This window comes from Vicugna pacos, chromosome 7 (assembly GCF_048564905.1).
Source record: "Vicugna pacos chromosome 7, VicPac4, whole genome shotgun sequence".
Lineage (NCBI taxonomy): Eukaryota > Metazoa > Chordata > Mammalia > Artiodactyla > Camelidae > Vicugna > Vicugna pacos.
In genome coordinates this window covers 65,847,249-65,866,622 of record NC_132993.1, presented here as the reverse complement: position 1 = coordinate 65,866,622, position 19,374 = coordinate 65,847,249, and the positions used below count along the sequence as shown (strand labels likewise).

The 19,374-nt window shown below is 36.2% G+C and overlaps 1 protein-coding gene across 10 annotated transcripts in view; it reads left to right on the top strand.

Annotated features, from left to right (window-relative positions):
* Positions 1–19,374, top strand: part of ZNF804B (zinc finger protein 804B) — a 775,441-nt gene that overhangs the window by 11,427 nt on the left and 744,640 nt on the right. For 7 of the 10 annotated variants that reach the window (XM_072965052.1, XM_072965053.1, XM_072965049.1 and 4 more), the window contains exon 2: positions 1,985–2,032. The gene's annotated coding sequence lies outside the window, so the exon portion shown is untranslated. Of the gene's footprint in view, positions 1–1,983; positions 2,033–19,374 lie in introns of those variants that run through there. The other 3 variants (XR_012074529.1, XR_012074528.1, XR_012074530.1) reach the window with 1 other exon arrangement.

Sequence of the window (19,374 nt, the reverse complement as noted above, 5' to 3'; positions counted from 1 at the left end):
TTGTTTTTATAGCTCTGGACTAATAAAACAGAAGTAAGGTAGGGCTCTGTAGTGTTTATGGAGCTTGGTCTGTTTGAACTTGAGTTTAACATCTGGTACCCTAACAGCCAGAACAGGCTATGTTGTGCTGCAGTAATAACATCTCAGTGACTTAACTCCAAAAGGCTTACTTTTTCTTTGGAGTCCACCATGTTTCTGAGTGACTTTGCCAAACAGTTGTCTCTGACAACTCAGCATTCCAGGCTGAAGATGGTGCCACCAGCTTGAAGCTGCACTCTGTGGAATGTATAGCCTTATTAAGCAAGTGGCAGGGAAGAGAGCACATGGGAAATTGTATATTAACTGTTAAGTGCTTTTACCGGGAATGGACACAGGTAGATTCCAGTAATATTTTATTGACCCAGCAAATTACTTGGCCATGCCAGATTTAGGGACTTGGGGAATTTTAATCCTCCCATGTTGTCTAAGAGAAGCAGAAATTCTCCTGAGCATGAACGATATCTATCAAAACTAGCTTTAGTATTTGTTCACCTTTATATGTTTGTGGCTGTTCAGGATGTTTATTAAGATGTTTGACAGGTGCACAAATGCCATATCTTACACAAAATTGTCTCCATGTCATTATGCTCATTTGGGGGTCTGTATTATATTTCACTTAATGTATTAGTAATTTGCTTCTAAATGTTTGGGCTTCTAAAGGAGAGTCTTTACCAAATGTCCCTGGTTTCTCAAATGGGCTGACATATTCCACAGGGTATTGGATGCTAAAGATAAAGATGTTGGCCTTTGAATTTTACATAGTGATAAGTGATGAAAACATCATTTTTATGGTAAAAAAATGAACATACCTCAGAATATTTAAAAAATGAATTTTTAAGATAAAATAGGAGACCTCAATGAAATTTTGTGCTGAAGCAGATTAATTCTAGCTATGTCACAGAGGAATGTACGTACTTCCCACTGCCTCCAAGACTACTTCACAGGACAGGGGTCAGAGACACTGCTTGTGTCCCTAATTTGTTACTCAACTTTGATTTGGATATTTCCTTAGTTGTCTTTTCTTGATGGAAATGATCATATCCTGTTTTTAAAAGTGGAGCTTCTTTAGGAATCCATCATTATATTCATCATGAAAATAGGGTTTTCTTTTGCAAAGGTGAACTCAGAATTTGTATTATGTGTCCTACTAGCAGTTTGGTAGGGGAAACTGTATAATAAAATCGTTCATTGTGTTCAGTGCTCTAGATTGCATCATGGAACTATGAGAAGATACAGAGCTATACCCACTCTTCTCCATTTTACCATGGGAGTCTGTCTATTTATGGTTCCTATTACCTATAGCTATTTGAATCTGTATTCATTCATTCATCACACAACTTGTGCACATCTACTGTATGTAACTGGCATTGTGCTAGGTGTTGGGGATTAGGACAAGATGAATAAAACAGTTATTACCCTTCAAGATGTTATGTCAAGGACATGATGGCTTCAGGGATGGTGAAGTCTCTCATTCATTTCATGTATATTTATTGAGCACTGGCATGTGACCAGCACCCAGCAATACTCCAGCAAACAAGAAGCAGTAAAGTGTAGTGTTTAAGAGCCAAGCAGCCTGGAATCAGATTGCATTGTGGAGCTTCATGGAAGCTCTTTAACCACCTATGCCCCAGTATCCTCCTTTGTAAAACTGGGGTCATGTAAAATTTACTCACTCATAGGAGGATCATATGAGATAAGATACACAAGGACCATGTAACTTTTGGCTCCTACTATTATTCCTCATTTTTTTCCCCGCATACTTTACTCCATCCTCACATCTCTCCTTTTCATTCCCTTAGACCAAGCAGTCCCAGTCATTAATCATTAATCTGAATATTGTGGTTTATCAGCAACCTTTAAAAAATATTGCCTATTAAAAAACAGCCAAAAAATGCAGCTGTAGCACTTTCTGGTTTTTATGTAACTCTTTTTTTTTTTTTTGTAGTCATGAAAAAAGCCATTAAAAATCACAGTCTTCAAGGGACTTAACCAGGTAAGACTTTTGATCCAAGGACAAGACAACCCCAGTCAGAAGCTGTGTTTTGCAGGAGCCTCTTCTGCTTTCCCAGACGCTGAGATTCTGAAATGTCTCCTGTCCGTCTCCATTACCAGGGCTGTATTCTTATTCCACGAGTGGGCATTCATCGGGGGTACACACATTGACAGCAGCCTGAGGGATTACTTTGGCAGCAGAGCAGCTGGTCCCAGCTACTTAAGAATTTTATATGGCCTTTATGAAAGTGCTTCACCAGTGCGATATAACTTTGCAAAAGAATAGATGTAAAGAGAACTCATTGGAGACCCATTCTTGGGCAGTATTTTCATTTTATAGGAAGCATCCTTATACATTTCCCATTTCTATAGTAATATGGCTTTAATCTTCATGAATCCCATTTTGGGGGTTCTCTTCAGAGAGTGGGGTTAGCATTCACATGTGAACAGGAAATGTTAAAGTATTATTAGTCTCCTGAGGCTTGTGCTCCTGGCTGTGCAGTTTTAGAGATTTCATCATGGTTTAGGTGTAGAAAAATATCACCATTTCTGCTCGTTAGGATGAAATTCTCCAAGGTTTCTGTCTATTTCGGGCGATGGTTTGATTTTTCAAAGCAGAAAAAATATTTTTCCTGGACCTTTAATATAACCTGATGTCAAAAATCAGCTGAAAAGCCAGCAAAAATTTTGTCATGAGGGCTGTTAGAAAGCTTTCTCGGTAACAATTTTCTTGTCAACACTAACACGTTTCTTAATTAGTTGCCTAGGTTGTTAATATTGTTCTGTGTAATCTTAGAAAATCTGTTTATTTGGTGATTTACGTCTTGCTTGGCTCCACAAAAAGTGAAGTTGACAAAACCCATTTTGTGCTGATTTAATCACTACTTTATTTTTTTTTTAGAATGAAAAGATTAGAACTTGGCTTTAAGAGTCATGTAAATTAACCGTGGGTTTGAGAATACCGTTGAATTTCTTGCTTTTGCCGTCAGTCTTTTCTCTCAGATAGGGATCTCTTCTTTCTCAGTTACTTCCAGGCCGTGATCATTTTACTTTACTTAGAGATTCTTGGTTACTAGATAAAAATTTGCATAGTATCCTAGATTTTGGTTATGTAATAATCAGTATGGGGGAGTGAAACTTTAAACTTTTTCAAATGTAACTTCACTTCTATACACATACACACACATCTACCTTTAATGTGTAAAATTTATTTTATCGAATCTGGGTTTTCATCTTGCATATATTTATACTTAATTACAAAGTATAACATCCCAAATCCTAAGGTGATGTCCTGTCATAATGAAGACAGTCTTCTCACTGAAAGAATATATATCAAATGCTTAATTTGACCATGCAGATATGTTTTTAAATCCTCCTGAGGGCTGTTCACGGTGGATATTGTTATCCCTACACAGCTGATAAGGTAACTGAAGGTCTGAGATGTTAAAGGACTTCACCAGTATCACAGCTTTGAAGTGGTAAAGCTGGAATGGATTCAGTCATGTCCAGCTTTCAAGGCAGCACTTTTCAGTGTGGTCCTTGGACCAGCTGCCTCAGTGTCTCCTGGGACTGTATTAAATTGCAGAATCCTGGGCTCTAGTACTGTTGCCAGTGATTAAGTTCTTATCTTGTCCCAGAAAGAATTCAGAGACAAGACATGGAAGTCAACAAAGTAAAATTAAGATTTATTAATGGATAGGACACTCTCAAGGGGCAAGCAGGCAGACTCAGGTGAACAGCTGTGCTGAGTTTCTTTGGCAAATTGGTACATAGGGTGTAAAAATGAATGGGTGGAATATTCATTGGAGAGGGAGGGATTTGAGGTCATATGCCCTGATTTCCACCCTAGCTCCATCTTCCTGAGGGGAGGAGGGATTTTTGTCCTTATTTAGTCTGGATCAGAAGTGCCAGTGCATTATGGGCCCTCCTAATACACAAGGCTAATTTTATTATAATGAGCAAAAGATTACATTTGGATGCTGGAGATTCCTGCCTTTTCCTACCTTTCTTTTCCTGCCTGCAGGATACTTGTCACTCCAAAATGTGTGATTTCTTATCAGTTTGGTGGTTGCTACTTTTCTCTGTCTATCCAAGGACCCCCACCCCCCATTCACAAGGTGTTTGGTTTCCTGCCATTTTGCTCGTGCCTTCCTCTCTCTGCTCATATCCAGCTATGTGCCTGCTCTGACAGTACCATGGGATCTGTATCTGCATTTCAAGATAGTCAGGTGACTTGTATCCAGATTAAAACTTGGGAAGGGACTGTACTATTCTTAAAAAATACTTTCAGGTAGTTAAGTATTACTTAAACTGAAAAAAAATCTGTTTAAGATGCTTTTCATCTTTGGGACTTTATGATTTTTACCTAATTACAGATTAGATCATTTGTCATTATTCCTCAGCTGTTTGTTTCTGCATCTGGCTTTGAGCTAGTCTAACAAGGGTCATGTGTTGTGCTGGCTTCTGTGACATTTCTTAGTGATCTGTCTTGGTGGTATTATTGTTAGTTAAAATGGCCTTCTGGCTATAAAACAAGAAAAATTGATTCTGTCCTTACTGTTTGATCTTTCCATGTATCTGGGTAATTTTCTTGTCACATTTCTCACCAGACTTACCTTTGCTTGTTTATTTCTTGAAAAAAATTTGCCTTTTTCCTTGTCTTCTGATTCAAAACATTAAAAGTAACTTGCAGTGATAAGACCTATTTAAAATAGGCAAGCTAAAAGGAAAAATTATAGAAACTAGTTTAAGAAGCTGAAACATACTTATATCATGTGTATAAAATGCATTAGTTGCTACAGTTGAAAACTGAATGTAATTCTCCTCTTTTGGGTGGTGAAGTCAAACAGGGAAGTGTAAGAGGCTGCTGAATTCTCAGAGTAGGATAAATAGATTCATTCATGTTCCTTTGGAGAGAAACATATCTTCCTGCTACTGAATACTAAGAGGAATATATTAGGTGTCTCTTTTTATAAAAGTTCATAAGATAGCATAATATATAATGTCAAATTTTTGCAAAAAATGAAAAGCATTTAAAAAACATACTTTTCTCATGTCAGTCTTCAAAAAATGAAATTCAGATTTTGTGAAGTGATGCTGGGGAGGGAATCAAAATGGTATGATGGTAGTATATTGTTTCTCGATTGTTAAACAACCGAGTACAGTATCAAGAGCTTAAGAGCCTTATGTAATTGTGTGATTTAATATGTCCTTTGGACCGAGCCTCCCTCTTGCATTAGATATTTCTGAAGTGGGCTTTTTGGCAATCAAGTCTGGATTTTCAGATGAGTGTGTAAAGTAATAAAATGTTCTGCTGTTGGTTTGAGGAGGCTTAGAAGATTAGAATACCAGGCATGTTGACAGGAATGTTGACATCCCATTGTGAAAGGCATTTTTCTCTTCTTTGTGGGAACTCTCACTGTTGTAAACCTCTTCTGATTAGATAATGGAGGAGACCTTTTTTTTTTTTTTTTTGCAAGCAGATAGATTAGTTGAAAACCCTATAACAAAAGAAGCAAATCTCAAGTATCTTTTCCAGAATTGTTATGGGTGATTATTAAAGACGATGGCTACATGTGTGTGTATATATATATATATATGTATATATATATATATATATATAGCTGAAAGCAGATTTTTTTTAAATGAAAAATCGAGTCAACCATGTTTAAGGTAAACCATTTTGAGGCCCAGTTTTGTTCCGGTTTCTTTGCTAAGCAGTGGAGTAACTATTAAATAAAGCATGGTCTCAAGTCTCAAGGTGTTTCCCAGACTGGTAAGGGAATAAAACCCTGTTAACTATTATTTAAGGAGAAATAATGTTTTATACATTTGTTTTATGAATAAGGACACAGCCCTAAGAAACTGGTTGATGTTTTACACTTGTAAATGCTTGCTAAAAGTGCAGAAAGATAATTAATGTTAAGTACCCAAATCTCCATTTTACACAAAACCTCCAGGGGATTCTGATGCAAGAGTCTTTGGTGGACACTTTGAGAAATAATGGATGAGAATGCTAACCTTATGTTTAATGGAATCACTGGTCATTTTGGGTATGTGGAGACCCAGTTAAAGTGTAATGACTAAGGTCATCTGTAAAGACTGATCTTAATAATCACCTTACAGTTTTACTCGAAGCAAGTTATCCACGTTAATCTCCAGGCATGAAATTTAGTGATCTGTTTTATTATTGTTAATTTATGCTCAAGCTTCCTTTTGCTCTTCTTTTTAACCAACAGAACAATTATAGAGGCTAACTATTTGCCTCAGGGAGAAGCTATAATAGGACTAATTAAATATTTAATATTTTAAAGGACTTAAACAACCTTGTAAGGAATACGTTAAGAGGAGATAAAATCACGACATTCCCTGTAGGTGGAGGAATGTTAATGAAGCACTGGGATCAGGCATCCCTTTAATGCCCATGTCATATGTCTGTCCGGAGGCAGAAGAGCATAACAGTTAAATTAATGGCTTTGCCACCTTTGTCAGTTCTTCTCCTTCCTAACTGTGAGGCCTCAAGCAAGTTTCTTAGCTTTTCTAAGCCAGTTGCATTTTTGTAACCTATAGAGTGGGGATATGATCACCACTTACTTTTCTGGATTGTTGTGATGACGTATATGTGTCCAATAAAAGAAAATGTTTTTTCTTAATATGAATTAATCCCATAGACTACAGATGGTACCAAATTTGAGACTTGTAATTCTTCTTTTTAAACTAGAAATGTGGCTAGGATTTTGGAAATGGATATACATTTTTAGAACTAATCTCAAATCTGGAAAGGAGGAAGAGTAACAAGAGAAAGAAAAGGAGGAGGAGAAAATACTTCTATATGTATCTCCACACACAGGCTAAAGACAAAGAGGAGGCAGTCTCTGGGCAGAGGATGAAGACTTAGATAGATATGCACGGTCAGGGTGAATATGCTCTCACTGACATGGACAAATCACAGACTCATCAAATGTCAGTGTATAGAGATCATATAGAATATGATTCATTTTCTAGGTCAGGAGTTAGTAATTGAATCTAAGTTAGCAGAATGTTTTCATCATAATTTTTTTAATGGCATTTTATTTTTTCCAAAGTTCACACAGAAAAAGGAACTAGACTAATGAAGATTTTAAAAAGTTGTCCCTTTGAAAACAAAATCAGAGTTAATTGAATAAGCATTTTATACTTAAACAGGTATATCTAACATATTTTCTGCAAGCTTATCATCTGATTTCTGAGGTCTTTTTTGAAGATTTTTCCTTTACAGCTAAAGATATTTTGTGAATTCCTTTCTAAAGAAACGTCTAAGTTTAAAATTCACCCAGGTGTTTTTTCCTGATGTTGTGAATTGCAAATTTGGGGGAGGCCCAGATAATGAGATTTCGTTGTACATTCCAAGTCCACCAGCCTTGTAACTAGCTTCATGTACTGTAGGCAAAGGAAACTGTGTTCTCAACTCCATTAATTCATTCAACAAATATTTATGACTGCTGCTGTGTGCTAGGCCATTAGAAAAGAGAATGGGGCTTAAATTATCTCGGCAATTGTGTATCTTTTTCTTGTCCTTTTAATGCACCATCACTCAGTATCTCAGTATTCTTGATTACCCTAAATGTATTAGCTATATATAGATTTCATGAGAAACTGCAGAATTAGGGTGAAGTTCCACTTACCTTTTATCCAGGACAGATACAGCTAATCTACATTTTTCATGGGTTTCGTTTATATAAATTCTTCTATTCACTAGAAGTTTTTTGTAACCCTAAAATCAATACTCGTGGCAGTTTTGAGGTCATTCATGGACATATGTGAGAAAAATCTGAGTTGATCCATCTACACATTCCCAGCTGAGGTCAAACAAGGCCAACACTCTGCCCTCTTGATTCAGTTCTCATACAGTAAACACACGTTCTTTACTTGGTCTTTTTAGTACCATGTTTACTGCATTCTTCTACTTTTTGTTGGCAATTTAAAATGGTCTCTAAGCTTAGCGCTAAAGTGCTATCTAGTGCTTCTATGCACAAGAAGGCTGCAAAGTGCCTTATGGAGAAAATATATGGGGTAAACTTCACTCTGGTATTTTGGTCGTGATTTATACAGTAATGAGTCAACAATGTATATTTAAAACTGAAACACACATAAAACAAGGTTACGCATTGACTGGTTGATGAAAATACTGTGATCAGGAGTCTAAACCTGTATTTCTCCTAGAAGCAACCAGTATTTCAGTGTTTGCAGTGACTTTGTAGAACAGAGTTACCATGAACAAAGAGAACCAATTGTATTTGCCTTTTTTGAGTTTTCAAAATGCTTGTTCACTGATTGTCCCTTTTATTGGAAGCCAAAACTATGATTCTTTCTGACCCATAAGTGACTAATAAATAAATACAGAGGGGTAGAAAAATGAAAATTTTACATAAGCCTAAACCATAATTTTTGTTTCTTGCCTTAAAAAAATTAAAACCACCGCTAATGAACAACAGAATGAATGTAGAGGGTTTTGAAGTCTAGAAAAAAATTGTAAGAGTTTTGAAGTCTAGAAAAAAATTTTAATGTGTATCTTCTTTGTGGGTAGAGATTTATCTCTCCTATTGGTCATTCTGTCACCTATGCCCAGCACTGTTTCTAACACTTAAAGAGGGCTCAAGATATTTTTAGGAAATAAATCAGATGTAAATTGACACTGCAAGTAGCTTTGACAGTGATTTGATAGAGGAGAATTTTAGTGATAAAAATAAAAGTTGGAGAAATACAAGAAGCAGTTATCTGATGGAGACTGGAGGTCAGGGAACAGAGCCCCGTTCTCTTTCAGGGGTGGCTGAGAGGACCACCTCTGTCACTGGGCCTGGACGATAAGAGCCTGTGTGAGATCTGCCTTACTGGGGTTTGTCATTAATTGTGTGATCTGAGTCAAGTGGTTCTGCTTCTTTGGGTCTTAGTTTCTAATTATTACCTGGATAATCAACTTGATTATAAGACAACAGAGAAAGTTGCTTAAAATACTTTGCAAACGCATATGAGACCTGAGAATATATATAGATGTGAATTCTGAGGGCCTATATTGGAGAGAAAAAGAAGAAACACAAACTGAGCTGAATTTATTTCTGTGAAGAAAGTGTGCTATATTGAGTAGCTTGGAGTGCTCAACCTGTTTGCTGGTTATTGATTGAAACCTGTGTGGCCTATACTCAATGAAGCTGATGTTCAAAATCCCTTGGCAAAATACAGAGAAAAGAATCTAAAGTCTTGGGAATATAGGAACATTGAAGTGGATTTAACACTAGCAGCTGCTCACCTCCCATACTATGACCTTCAAGTAGCCTCAGTTTGCTATTGATTTAAGAACAACTTTTGGAATAAAAAAAGGAAGAAAAAAGGAAACAAACTCTGAAATGATAGACCTCATTTTTTTTCTTTTATTGTATTACAACCACAGTTTGAATCTAGACTATGTAAACAATCAACAATCTAAAAACTAAATTAAAAAAAATCATTTTGTCTGGTCACACTCATGCCCAGCACTCCAGTAAGCTCTGACTCTCTGACATCAGTATTTGGGATTATGATCTTTTTAAAGCCCTTCTAGGATTACATTTAAGTCATATCAAAAAGTACCTGATTTCTTGGTGTGAGTATTTAGTTAACTTATAGTTTCACTTTTTAAAATGAAACTGTCTTCTTGGACATTAAACATCATTTGAAAGTTAACTGGATGCTTTTGCTAAATAAATGATCAATGCTTTGTGACAGCCTTTCACCCTCTATAAACTAGACAGACATACCAACAACTCCTAGCTTTAAATTAACTTTTATACAATTACCTTTTTCCCCAAAGCCTTATACTAGTGTAATTTTTGGAAAGCATTTTAAGGAACAATAAAAGATACAATGCTGTGAAACATTCAATCATACAGCTTCCTCCCCACAAAAACCAACAACCTCAGTTGAAGTGACAGTTGGGTAAACAGATACTGTTGGTGCCTGGCAGTGACAATTATTCTCCTGCATGGATGCATTCAAGTTTTTTAATAATAGAATGTAAAAAATTCCAGATTTCAGAAATCATAAAATGTGCATCCTATAATTGAAGAAATAGCAAGCATACAATATATCATTGTCTTATTTAACCATCATAACAGACCTATCATATGGTGTTACCATATTCTCTCCTTTAAAAATTTGATTAGGAAGTGAGTCTAAGGCTAAAAGATATGAAATAATTTTATCAAGGTCACAAAGCTAATACATGATGGGGCTGAGTTTCCAGTGCAACCACTTTTTTGTACTTTCAACTATAAGGTAAGGAACTGGATTTGGTGATCTTTTCCTGCTCAGAAATACTGTGTTTTTCACTTATATTCACTTTTGCTATTTTTCGTTGCATATACAAACATCATAACATTTCTGTAACCACTCTGTAATTCTCTTTTGTATTCTGTTCTTTTTCACTTAACCATATTAAAAAACAAAACCCCAAGATCCTTAGCTGTAGTCTTATTTTTTGTAATTTATTTGAAAAATACATATCTCTAAAAATAAGTCCAACTGAATTTGAGATGAATATTCTTGCGACATGTCCTGGTATGATCTTCATTTTCCTAGAAATAGTTAAACGCTGAAGCAAGAATCATCAAATGTTATAGGGCTTTAGCAGGGTAGAAGAACCGTAGTATTATCTGTAGTAGTAGTACTAGTATCAGTGGCAGATATGGTGATTGTCTCTCTTAACATATGTTTCCATCTCCCTGCAGCATGCTTTTCCTGTCCTACAGAGGCTGGGAGGCTAAACACTTCACTTCCCAGACACCCTTGCAGCCAGAAGTCCCCATGTAGTTTAAGTTCTGGCAATTATGAGCACCTGCAGGAGACTGGTATTTGGAAATGTAATACCCATTTGCTAGTGCAGATCAATTAGGAGGTGTAGGCTCTTGGAGCAATACTCCTGGCTTCATACAGACTCAAAGTCCAGTTGTTTTAAAAGAGATATTCAGTCATGAGTTGATTATGGGTCATAGCTTCCAAGCAGTAACAGGCTTCTGTTCCCCAGATTATGGCTAATTATAGTGTGATCCTGGGCATAGCTTCCTGGTTGCAGCAGTGGTAAAGATTCTTTGGCAGGACAGTTCTGTGGCAGTGTTTTGGGAGTCACTCCTCCTTAGCCCCTTCCAGCAATGATGTAAGGCCCTAATTCCCGGCACTAAATCCATTCCTTGAAGTAAAGATGCTGGAATGGTTTCTGTTCTCTGCAGTTGAGGCCTAACTAAGATGACTCCTCCTACCCTTGACTTCTTGAATGTATTCTCAGTCTTTATAAACCATGCAATTTGGGATACTTTTGGAGTAAATCATGGTTTTTTTTTTATTCAAATGGGAGTCAAATACTAAAATAACAGAAATTTCCCTTTCTTTCTGGATCTACTGGAGATTGGAACAAGTAAACTGCCCTCCCTAGGAAACAAACCTAACATGAACGAAAATCCAGGATATTGAAGGCTCTGAAGTCTAATTTCATGAATGTTTTTGCTTTTCTTAATGTTTTATCTTAAACCTCTGATTTGTGTATTTAAAGCTGGGCTAAACTAATTTCATGACTTGCTGTAGATTAGTAAAGATAAACAAAAGATGTAACATTTGTCATTACCTGCATGAACTTACTGAAGAAATAGAGTAAAATATTGTATCTTCTTTAAATGGACTCAGGAATTGTTGTCTGGGCATTAGAAGTGATTTAAAAATTATTATTTAGTGTATTATTGTGGAATATTGACAGGCTAGTACTTGTCAAACATTGTGAAGAAATGTTTATGCTATTATTAATTCTAATATGTCATATACAAAATGATTTTAATCTATCTATTCCTTTTCTTTTGCTATTCGAATGACTGAACTAAAATATACAGGGTAACCATGAGAGGCCTAATTATTTTGATGACATTTAGTGTCCCATTATTGTTAGACTGAAACATTTTTATTATATTTATGTCAAAAAATTCTGTCTAAATTTATTTGAATATTGGGAATTATAACAACATTAAATCAATTGAAAATTGGCCTCCAGCTCCATTGTTGTACCTCAACATATCAACTGATTGAAAAAAAAGTCAGTATCCCTTTAAATATGTCACTGTTAACATTTAGCGATGAGCCTTTGCAACCTTGCTGTGTTTTCTCTGTAAATGCCTTCTTTGCAGCACATAAGACCTGGCTTAATACAGACTCAAAGTCAAGTTGTTTTAAAAGAGATATTCAGTCATGAGTTGATTATGGGTCATAGCTTCCAAGCAGTAAGATTTTAGTTTTCAGTTGGAAATCTTTCCATATCTTTAAAATTGCTTTGTCTATAGGGGTAGGTAATCAAAGATAAAGAACTCTTTATAATAGGCAGGTAATGTGGTGCCTGGAGATGCTCCACTTCTTCCTTCCATCCTGTTCTGAAAGATCAGGAGTTTTCTGTTTCAAATGTCAGTATTTCTGTACTGTCAGTACTGGACCTCCTAGAATGATTTTGGTCAGTTTCATTATTTTTTTCATTGGATAATTGATATTTCTTATCTCACGCCTAAACAGAACCCACCTGGACTCCCTTCTTTGGTCTGTCCACTTCACTCCCTCAGTCCCCACAAGGATACCTAATATTAACTCATGTACAGAGTTAATGTTTGTTGTTGCTTAATCATGTTCTGTAATCATGCTGCAGGTAACATTTAATCAAGCTTGTATACTCCTCTTTTGTTGGGCATATATAATCTCTCCAATTTTTTACTCCTATGAGTAGTTGTAAAAAAGTCTTAATTTTCTTTTAGGTTAATTCTTTTGTCCACATTCCCCAAAGGGGACTTAACAAGTTAATGGGCAGGAGCCATTTCATTCACTCATTCTTTCATCAAATATTTATTCATTTTCTGAGATATATCAGAAGTCATGCTATTTTCTGGGCACGTGATGATGATTATTAAAAGATAAAAAAGATACAGTTTCTGCCCTTAATTTTATAGATCTTATCACATATGCCTGATTGCTCTTCAGAAAGAGTGAACAATTTGCAGAGCCCCCAGCCTTTCTCATTTCCTTTAACCTTTCCAATATTGATTTTTAAATTTTATTTCCTTTTTGCTAGTTTAGTAACTGTGTAATGGCACCTTAAAATTATTTTGATTTACATTTGTGTATTTATTTGCAGGTGAAGATGTTCTTTCCTTTAAAAATCATCAATTTATTCATCTTTTCTCTGTTTCATTTTAACAGGATAATTGCTAAATTATTTTCCCTTTTATTAAATAGAAGTTTCTATTTTTCTCTGTTTTCCTGGTTTACTGTTTTGAGTTTTGCATAGACAGTAATCAGACACAATAAAAGAATGAAGTTTCACAATTCTAATAAATACTCTTCTTGGAATAGGACATAGAATGAATTCAAAGATCATTAAAGTAATCATAATACAGTTGGCTTAAATGATTAAAAAACCCCATGAGAGCAAATAGCATTTTTGGTTATCCATAAATATATTAACAGTAATTTTATGACAGTATAACTTGAAGAAAAAGAGCATAATGAGTCTGTTAGGAAACAAAGCTAAATTGAACACATTTTTATTTACTTAAAAAAATCCTCAAAGCAAAAATTATCTTTATCATATCATCATTGAATAGGTTTCTTCTTTAGGAGCTTACAGATACCGTGAATTAGAAAAACCTATTACTACTGATAGCTACTTAAACAGGTTTCGCAACCCATTAATGGCAATTTCACAGCCAGAGCACTCATATAAGCACCAAGCAACGTTAAATTGTCAGATCAGTAGAGATAGCCCAACATTAGAGCATGTCTGCTCTGGTTAGCTTGATGTGAGTCAGTGCCTTTCCTTCCCACAGCTCCCAAGTCTTCCCCATTGGAGCTCTGGAACCTCTAGACCTTCTCTTTCATGAATTCTCCTCCAATAGGTTTTGATTTGTATTCTACGGGAAAAGATGGAATATGGAAATCCTTCAGGGAAGCAAAACAACATACACAAACAAGCAAGCAGCAACAAACAACAACAACAAAGCTCACAAAACTCAGACCAGAAGTTCATCTGTTTTTGTTTTTGTTTTTGTTTTTTAATTTTATAAGCAGGCGAAGTTGTATTTGAGTAGATTATTTCATTTCTCTCTCAGAATTTCTTTCTCTGCCAATTTTCAAATTTCCTCACCCAATCTCCTGCCCCCCAGGGAGGGACACACATGGACACACACACACACATCACAGTTGATGTGACGGGACTGACACTGATAAAATCTTTAAAGAGGAGTTCTTACGTTGAGCCACATGGTATTACTGATAGTTGATCATTGTTTAAATCAACACCAAGGCCAACTGTACATCTTTTTTCAGTAGGAAATCTCCTAAGTATATTAATGCTAATGGGGAGCAGCAAAGCAAAGTGATAAAATCAGAAGGAAGTCATTGTCTGTCACCACCCAAGTTGATAGTATGAAATACACAGAAAGTCAAACAAATCAAAATGTATTGTAGAGTAGACTTTTTCAATTGTACATTGAGCATGAATAGAAGCAATTATTTCCCCTTTTGATTACTAGAATACTGGGGCTTCAGGGTTATGAATGGGTTCTTGTGTTCTGTTTACTCCTTCATTATTTTAGAAGCATTTATTGAATGATGGCTGCTGGGCTGAGATTCTGCTAGGATCTGTGAGGAATGCAAAAGATGTAAAAATTTCTCTCTGTCCTTGACAGAGACAGTCTAGCATGAGACAGAAATCATGGAGTTATTTGAGAAAGGTTCCAAGGCAAGCACCTGATAAAAAAAGAGCAGGGTGAGTTCTTAGGTGTGGTAGGAACTCACAGTAAGAGAAAGGTCACCACACGCATAGGTGATCAGGCCTGGGAAGACTTCTTGGGCAAGATTTCCAGGGAAGAAAGAGTTTTAAGCAGGGAAGCTGTACCAGGTCCTCTGCTCAGTGTGAAGCACATGTTAGGAACCAGTGTAGAAAAGATGGTGTGTTTAGGCTTATTAGAAGGCTAGAATGCCCTTAAGTTAGTACACTACTGTTTCCATTTGCTGTACAGCTCCCTGGATACTTTAATTCCGTGATGCTTCCTGGATGACTGATTTATGACTTTGGGGAGTTTAGGTATCTCGAGAACTTGCCTCCTTGAATTCTTCTTTGTTACATAGTTGATCTGCTTAGCACTGTCAGTAACTGTTTTTGGTAGGTAAACCTGAAGACAAAAAAATGTTAATTGTATTTTTCAGGACTTGTGCTAGATTTTTCAGAGTGTGTAGAAAAAATTTCTGAAATTCAGCCAGGAAATCAACTGAAATTTTTCCTACAGACACAGTATTTGTGATTCTCACCCAAAGGAGATTGTTTTTTCTAATCCCAACTATCTGGGAGAGAAATTATGTAGCCTTGTCATTTAACTATCAGGTAAGGTATCAACTCGCAAAACATAATAAAATAATGTAATAAATCAAGAAGATTTTTAGGGCTGTACTTTGCATTAAAGAGTGAATACAAATAAGATTAAGCAAGATTCTCCTCCCCTAGACTTTCAGAAAATGAATCATAGGACTTCTTTATAGTTTGTCATGAATACAAATTTTACATAAATGTCAGAACAGGAGGAAAACAAGTATGTCATTCAAATTTTAGTGTCATCTTTTAAAGTATATGACTTGTCAGGGTAGGACAGACCAAACTACTTAATTGACAGTTCCATAAAATGGGCATACTGTTTTTTTCTGTTGTATAAAACACCTCTAAATACACAGAGCAGAAAAAGATAAGGATACGTAGAGGTTTTAAAAAATGAAATAGACTCATTTACTAAGTTGATTAGGAGCAGTCAGATAAGATGACCAAGTTTATCACTTGCTGTACATTTTCCATATCATTCCAGCTCTAGGATGTTTATTCCTGTACACACAAATACCTGTCCCTTTATGGTCTCCAACAGAATAGGAATGGAAATAATTTAATTCAAGATCTCTGGATTACTTGTAAATCATTGGTGTGCTGACCAGTGATTTGCTCTCAGCTGAGAATGAACGTTCCTGGAACTGAAATCTGGGCATCACTTCTCTTTTTCCACTTTCAGGTTTGTGTCAGCTTCAATTCTTCCTATCTGTAGCACAGAACATCTGAAACCTTGAAGCATCTAAAGTTTCGGGAAGCTTATTAAAAATGTCCAGTCCCACCTAAAAAAACCAGAGTACAGCATAAATTGGCACTTCATATGCTCTTTTCTGTCCTTCTTAAAGTGTTTCACACATATAAATGTGCCTTTCCAGACTGCCAGGCTCCTGGGGGCAGAGACTGTGTCTTGTATTTCTTTTTCCTTACCTTCCTCCCTGGACCCATCAATGTGACCTTTGTTTCTCCTACCCTTCTCTGTAACCTTCTCCTTAGTTCAGATGATAGAGATCATTCTTAATACTTACCGCTAGATTCTTGGTGAATTTAATTCAAAATTACACGAACTAGAGAGAGAAAAATTTGTGCCAAACAATTCACCAGTACATCTGCATTTTTTGGTTTATTCATTGTGCATTTGCATTTTATGGACTCTTTTACCTCATGGGGGAAGAAAAACTATCAACAAACGGATAAAGCTGAGGAATATTAGACTTGGAGCTGTAGGCTGCCCCTATACCTTTATGCTAAGGATTTTGCCGACAAGCCCGGTAAGATCCTGAGGGAGCAATTTCAAGGCACAGAGAGGCAAAATGAATCCCATTCAGGTGAATAGGAAAACATTTATTCATTAAGACTAAGTTGAAGGGAAGAGGACATGTCAGGGGCTCCTGACCTCTGAAGTAAAGAAATAGTTACAGACTCCTGGGAAGAGATAATGTTGGAAATTTTGAAGTCTGAAGTACAAGCTGAGGGCATTGTATTGCTTCCTCTTGGGAAAAAGAGACCTCAGGGTTCAATTCATTTGTTTTGGACTAATAACAAAAAAAGCTTCCGGCTCTACCCTGTGATTTTAAATATGAACAAAACATAACTGTGCAGGAAAAAGCAGGTTACAGCTTGTGACCACCATTGTACTAAAGAACATTAAATTACAAATCAATGAGTGACTTGAAAGAAGATTAAAATTTGTGTTGTTAGTCTATTTTTTTAAGCCTTTCTTTTTTAAAGGCGAGGAAAGAAGGTTACATAAAGTTTAGTCAGCTTTTGGTAAGATAATCTAAATGCACCTTTTCCACCTTCTGTTCTCAGATTTGGCAGCCAAAAAATCCTGATCACTGTTTCTTGAAGTATCATTACTTTGTCAAAAGAAAATATAATTAGAACTGATATTTTAAAATGTACCATAATTGTATTTAAAGATTTGATAATTTGCTCACGTACGAAATGTGCTGTTAATTTAGCAACAACCAACAGTACCTGAGGCAGGAAATTATCTGACAGTTTTTCTCTTCCCTGTTTTAAAAATACCATCTATTCTACCTTTTTGTCTTTTCAAAGATATCTAGTCAATTTCAGCAGTGGATTGAATTAAATGCTTGACATGGCTTTATAGGCATCAGGTCTATTTATTTCCTCTGTCCTGCTGCACTTTTTCACATGTCTCATACCATTATTTCAGCAGCATAACAATAAGAGCACATCTAGATTCCAGCACATTCCTTCAGGTCTCTTCATCCGTAACCCCAATCAGCATAAATCTGTTTCTTGTTCCTCACCCCTGCCCAGAAAACTCCAGAAATCCCCTTGTTCTTTCTACTCTTCTCATTTATCACTTGAAAGAAATTTCTTCTGTTTGGCAATAGTTTGATCATTTGAATTCCCCCAGAAATGGTGAAATGTTGTCTTTTTGCCCACATGCAGATTTGGATCAATAAATCAAAGGTTTTGGGAATACAGTATTTCTTATAAAGGGGATCCTTTTCCACAAACCATAAAACTATGTACAGGCGTACCTCAGAGTTACTGTGGGTTTGGTTCCAGACCATCGCAGTAAAGCAAATACTACAATACAGTGAATCACTCGAATTTTTTCACTTCCTAGTGAATATGAAAGTTATGTTTATACTTTATTGAAGCCTATTGATTGTGCAATAGCATTATTTCTAAAAGATGTACATGCCTTAATTAAAAATACTTTATTGCTAAAAAATGCTAACCATCTTCTGAGCCTTCACTGAGTCATAGTAGTACCATCAAAGATCCTTAATCACAGATCACCATAACAAATATAATAACAATAAAAAGGTTTGAAACATTACAAGAATGACCAAAATGTGACAAAGAGACATGAAGTGAGCAAATGTGCCAGCAGACTTACTCAACACAGCATTGCCACAAACCATCAGTTTGGAAAAAACACAGTATATGTGAAGCACACACACACGCACACACACACAAAAGCAAAGTGCAATAAAATGAGGTAAAAATACTATAAAATACTGGATTTCAGAAGGACAGATAAACCAAGTATTACAGTTGCACGGAAAACAAATTAAGTGAATTTATTGTTCTTTGTTCACATTATCCAAGGGTAGAATGTCACAGCCAAAAGAAATAAATGATTTTCTTCTTTTTTTTTTTCCTACTGAGGGCACTTTGCCTAGTGTCCACTTTCCTACTTTCTGAGACCTTGGTGTTGAGATGCAGGGCTGGATGTGGACATGATTTAGAAGGCTGTAGAGAGTGGATGCCTTGGAGTCGGGTGTCCTGATCTTGGATCCCAGCTCCCCCAAAGAACCTTCTGCAAATTATTTAGCCTCTCTGAACTTCAATTGCCTTACCAGTAAAGCAAGAGTAATGGCAGTACCTGCCTTTTTGAGTTGTTGTGAGGCGTTGAGAGTGGTTAGTTATTACTGTTTTCATACTGGATTAAATACCATCTAGCCATCTATTTCAAACAAATTATGAGCTAAGATGGCTCCTCTGGGACTGGAGTATTTTCTCCCAGGATTTAACTTCTGATTGACAGTGACCCTTAGAATCACATAAATTTCTAGTTAACTTTTTTCTCCCCTCTCCCTTCATCCAATTTCTAATTGAAGTGAATCCTGCAGTAGTCATTTTCCAATTACTTTTGAAGTAAAAATGTATATAGAAATTACATGAATTGTGAAAATTAATAAACAGAATCCTCTATTAAAATAGAGACGGGAGGCCAGAGGGGGAGCTCTCATGCTCTACCATGATAGCAGAGGCCAACAGGAAGAAGAAAGACTTCCTCTTCTTCTTGCCTCCTAAGGGCTCAGCCAATGAGCGACTGTCACAACTCAGGCAAAAAAAAAAAAACAAAAAAAACCACTGTACTTGGAACTGTCAGTCCCTCCAATGGACTCTTTGTTGACTGTAGCCCTCCCTGCTTCCTTTCCCCCTCTTTAAAA